Source organism: Myotis brandtii, unplaced genomic scaffold (assembly GCF_000412655.1).
Source record: "Myotis brandtii unplaced genomic scaffold, ASM41265v1 scaffold188, whole genome shotgun sequence".
In the NCBI taxonomy this organism is placed as follows: domain Eukaryota; kingdom Metazoa; phylum Chordata; class Mammalia; order Chiroptera; family Vespertilionidae; genus Myotis; species Myotis brandtii.
Window position 1 is genome coordinate 72332 of NW_005356985.1, and position 5682 is coordinate 78013.

A 5682-nucleotide genomic window follows, 5' to 3' on the forward strand; every position below is an offset into this window, starting at 1 on the left:
GCTGTGGGCCCAGGGCTTCCGGACCCGGGAAACCACAGGGCCCGACCCGGCCCAGCAGCGCGGACGGACGGGAGGACAGCTGCCGTCTGGTCGGCTGACGCAGGAAACGGACAGGCTGGGTTTCTTATTTTTTGAAATAAAAGCTGCATCATAAGGACCCGTTTCTTCTCCTCGGCCTCTGGCGCCAGCCCCTCCTCCCCTGTCACCTGGTGATGTCCTCACACACCCACAGCTCCTCGTTCATTCGCGAAAGTCAGAGACAGGAAGCCGTGCCAGGCAGAGCACGAAGCCACAGTGACACCAGTGCACCCGCCATGCCGGCCCTGTGGGTCTCGTGAGGCTGCCAGTGTGAACCGTGGCTCTGCCGTGTGATGGTGACACGGGTGTGGCGGCTGGGACACGGGGGACAGGAGGCCTTAGAGCCGTGGGTGCACGGGGCTCGGCTTCCGGGTCAGGAGGGCCGTGGAGAACCTCTCCCCGGGCAGGGCTGTGAGCTGTAGAAAGACGCAGACCGGAGTCCGGGACACCCCGCCGACTCCCTGACACCCACCGACTCGTCACCTCGCCTCTTCCAGGCTCCAGGTCCTCCCCCCTCAGTGTCATCCCCGATCGTCTGGCTCTTCCCACCCGATGTGTGTGTCCCAGAAGAGAAAACGTCTGTTTCTTTAGCCCTGTGTCCCCAGATGAGCACCACAGCTGGGCGCTGTCAGTATTTATTAAGTGACTACAAGCTGGAGGGGGCGGGGGAGATATCCCATGATTTTCCTTCAGGAGAAGAATGAAGACAGGAAGATGGGAGTCACCCCTCCCTCTTCATGGTCTGTGCCCCTGCCCCACCCACATGTACCCACACATGCTTGCGTGTGTAGGCATGCACACACACACATGCTCACACACATGCACTCTGGAACGCAGCCCTCCCACCTCTGTCTCTAACAGTTCTGTGCCCGCAGCACCTAGAAGGTGGTGATGGTGTTGCTGTTGGTGGTGATGGTGTGGTGTGATGGTATGGTGTTGTTGGTGATGGTGGTGATGGTAATAGTGTTGCTGTTGGTGGTGATGGTATTGCTGTCAGTGGTAGGATGGTGATGGTGTTGGTGATGATGGTGTGGTGTTGTTATTGGTGGTAATGATGTTGCTGTTGTTGGTGGTAGTGTGGTGGTGATGGTGTTGCTGTTGGTGGTGATGGTGTGGCTGTTCGTGATGGTGTTGCTCTAGTTGTTGTTGGTATGATGGTGATGGTGTTGGTATGATGATGTGGTGTTGTTATCGGTGGTGATGGTGATGGTGCTGCTGTTGTTGTTGATATGATGGTGATAATGTTGTTGGTGATGATGTGTGGTGTTATTGGCAGTAATGGTGATAGTGTTGCTGTTGGTGGTGATCGTGTGGTGGTGATGGTGTAGTGGTGGTGATGATGATGTTGGTGGTGATGGTGTTGCTGTTGGTGGTGATGGTTGTGGTGATGGTGTTGCTGTTGGTGGTGATGGTGTTGCTGTAGTTGGTGGTGATGGTATGATGGTGATGGTGTTGTTGTTGGTGATGGTGATAATGTTGTTGGTGGTGATGGTGTGGTAATGGTGTTGTTGTTGTTGGTGATGGTGTGGTAATGTTGTTGTTGGTGGTATGGTAATGGTGGTGTTGGTGATGGTGTGGTAATGTTGTTGTTGTTGGTGGTGTGGTAATGGTGGTGTTGGTGATGGTGTGGTAATGTTGTTGTTGGTGATGGTGTTGCTGTTGGTGATGATGATGATGTTGGTGGCGGTGATGGTGTGGTAATGGTGTTGTTGTTAGTGGTGATCACCAGATGTGTGTGTCCCAGAAGAGAAAACGTCTGTTTCTTTAGCCCTGTGTCCCCAGATGAGCACCACAGCTGGGCGCTGTCAGTATTTATTAAGTGACTACAAGCTGGAGGGGGCGGGGGAGATATCCCATGATTTTCCTTCAGGAGAAGAATGAAGACAGGAAGATGGGAGTCACCCCTCCCTCTTCATGGTCTGTGCCCCTGCCCCACCCACATGTACCCACACATGCTTGCGTGTGTAGGCATGCACACACACACATATGCTCACACACATGCACTCTGGAACGCAGCCCTCCCACCTCTGTCTCTAACAGTTCTGTGCCCGCAGCACCTAGAATGCTGCCTGGTAAGAGGAGACCCTCGGAGGAAATATTTTTCCCACGAATGAAGGAGACCAAGCATCTGATTGGATTTCCGGCTCCGACGCTCACGAGGAAGCCCCTGAATTTATCCTAATCTGCTTTCTCTCCTGTAAAAATGGAGACAGTGATCCTCATGCCTGTCTTATGTGCGTGTGAGGGTTCCCAGAGGGAGACATGCTCACTGCTTAGACCAGCACCTGACATGCAGTACGTGCTCCATAAAGGTGAGTTGTTCTGGAGGTGATAGCAGTGGTGGTGGTGGTGGTGTGATGGGGATGGTATTGTTGGTGGTGATGGTGTGGTGGTGGACACTGATACACCAGCGAAGGGGAGAGTGAGCCTGGTTACTGCTGTGATGGTGATGGTGTGGTAATGGTGGTATTGTTGGTGGTGATGGTGTGGTAATGGTGGTATTGTTGGTGGTGGTGATGGTGTGGTGGTGGTAATAATGGTGGTGATGGTCATGGTGCTGTGATGGCAATGGGAATGGTGTTGACAGTAGTGGTGATGGTGGTGATGGTGAGATGGTGATAGTAATGATGGTGATGGTGGTTTGGTGGTGGTGATGGTGTTGCTGTTGGTGGTGATGGTGTGGTGTGATGGTATGGTGTTGTTGGTGATGGTGGTGATGGTAATAGTGTTGCTGTTGGTGGTGATGGTATTGCTGTCAGTGGTAGGATGGTGATGGTGTTGGTGATGATGGTGTGGTGTTGTTATTGGTGGTAATGATGTTGCTGTTGTTGGTGGTAGTGTGGTGGTGATGGTGTTGCTGTTGGTGGTGATGGTGTGGCTGTTCGTGATGGTGTTGCTCTAGTTGTTGTTGGTATGATGGTGATGGTGTTGGTATGATGATGTGGTGTTGTTATCGGTGGTGATGGTGATGGTGCTGCTGTTGTTGTTGATATGATGGTGATAATGTTGTTGGTGATGATGTGTGGTGTTATTGGCAGTAATGGTGATAGTGTTGCTGTTGGTGGTGATCGTGTGGTGGTGATGGTGTAGTGGTGGTGATGATGATGTTGGTGGTGATGGTGTTGCTGTTGGTGGTGATGGTTGTGGTGATGGTGTTGCTGTTGGTGGTGATGGTGTGGCTGTTCGTGATGGTGTTGCTCTAGTTGTTGTTGGTATGATGGTGATGGTGTTGGTATGATGATGTGGTGTTGTTATCGGTGGTGATGGTGATGGTGCTGCTGTTGTTGTTGATATGATGGTGATAATGTTGTTGGTGATGATGTGTGGTGTTATTGGCAGTAATGGTGATAGTGTTGCTGTTGGTGGTGATCGTGTGGTGGTGATGGTGTAGTGGTGGTGATGATGATGTTGGTGGTGATGGTGTTGCTGTTGGTGGTGATGGTTGTGGTGATGGTGTTGCTGTTGGTGGTGATGGTGTGGCTGTTCGTGATGGTGTTGCTCTAGTTGTTGTTGGTATGATGGTGATGGTGTTGGTATGATGATGTGGTGTTGTTATCGGTGGTGATGGTGATGGTGCTGCTGTTGTTGTTGATATGATGGTGATAATGTTGTTGGTGATGATGTGTGGTGTTATTGGCAGTAATGGTGATAGTGTTGCTGTTGGTGGTGATCGTGTGGTGGTGATGGTGTAGTGGTGGTGATGATGATGTTGGTGGTGATGGTGTTGCTGTTGGTGGTGATGGTTGTGGTGATGGTGTTGCTGTTGGTGGTGATGGTGTGGCTGTTCGTGATGGTGTTGCTCTAGTTGTTGTTGGTATGATGGTGATGGTGTTGGTATGATGATGTGGTGTTGTTATCGGTGGTGATGGTGATGGTGCTGCTGTTGTTGTTGATATGATGGTGATAATGTTGTTGGTGATGATGTGTGGTGTTATTGGCAGTAATGGTGATAGTGTTGCTGTTGGTGGTGATCGTGTGGTGGTGATGGTGTAGTGGTGGTGATGATGATGGATGGTGTGGTAATGGTGTTGTTGTTGGTGGTGGTGGTGGTGGTGTGGTAATGGTGGTATTGTTGGTGGTGATGGTGTGGTGGTGGACACTGATACACCAGCGAAGGGGAGAGTGAGCCTGGTTACTGCTCTCCCTCCAGGGAAGCTGCCACATCGAAGCCTTCGACACCCTCTCTTCTAGCTGATGTTCACCCCGCCTGGGAAGAGCCCCATGGGACCTTGTGCCTGTCCCTCACTGGGAAAACAAGGGGGCACACGGGGACATTGCTCAGCCCACATGGGATCACCGTCACTCAGTACCATGCCCTCAGCCCCCACGGTGTGCAGCACCCGGCTGGTCCTTCAGACTCAGTGCAGGCCCCTCCTCCGAGAAGCCTCTGTCCTGGCCTGTCTGGTCATGTGGCCCTGCTCTGCCTGCCTGTGCACCCGCGTGCTTATGTGGACGAAGGCTTGCAGCTCTGCCTGCTTCCCGCCTCCCCTTGGGCTGCACGGCTCAGGTTCCCACTGGGTTGTCCTGCAGCCTCTGGCAGCCCGAGCGTCTGCCCTGAGTCTGGCCTCAGTCTGGGCAGCAAGTTGCTTTTACGCTGCTGGGCTCTGCTCAGCTCCTCCCAGGGGAGCGCAAGTCTTTGAGGGCCCAGGCCTATTCCTCTCTGCCTGCAGGGCCAGCGCAGGGCGTGGCGCCAGGGAAGTGCTCTGCAGCTGTTTGAGTGAATGAATGAGTGAGTGAGTGAATGAGTGAATGAATGAGTGAGTGAGTGAATGAGTGAATGAATGAGTGAGTGAGTGCAGGGCGGGCTCCAAGGTGAGGCCCTGCGGAAAGGACCTCACATCCGCATTGACCGCCTATGTCAGCGGTTCTCAATCTGTGGGTCGCGACCCCTTTGGAGGTCGAACGACCCTTTCACAGGGGTCGCCTAAGACCATCGGAAAACACATATATAATTACATATTGTTGTTGTGATTCATCACTATGCTTTAATTCTGTTCAATGAGTAACAATGAAATTGGGGGTCACCACAACATGAGGAACTGTGTTAAAGGGTCGCGGCATTAGGAAGGTTGAGAACCACTGGCCTATGTCGAGGGGCTATTCGCAAGGCCCCCCACTCTGCAGGGCTGACCTGGGTCCCGTGGCTGTAGGGCTGACCCGGAAGCGGTCAGGCCGGTGGACAGGCCTTGGTCCGGTTCCTGGGTGCTGGCCAGAGTGCTGGGAAGGCTCAGGCTCATGCTGAGAAGTCTGCCAGGCCGCCCGCAGCTTCAAAATGCCTGAGTCCAGGTGCCCCGTGGAGCTGGCGGCAGAGAGGTGGCCGCGGACGACGCGTGGGGGCAGGTGAACACGTTTGGGTGAGAAAAGGCCAAAGCGGCTAACAGCCGGGGAGCTTGACTATAACATTCCAGCATGTTCTGTTGATTTATGGCTGTTGCTAGGTAACCGAGTACACTGAGGCGGGTGTGATTGGAAAGCTGCGTGCAGCTCTCGACCAAAGAGTCACAGAAAGAGAAAACCATTAAGCTGGGGGGCTGGGGAGGGTGTCAGTGCAGCCCAGAGGAGGGGCGCTGTTAGAGGCAATTAGAGGAAGCAGAGTCCCCCGTC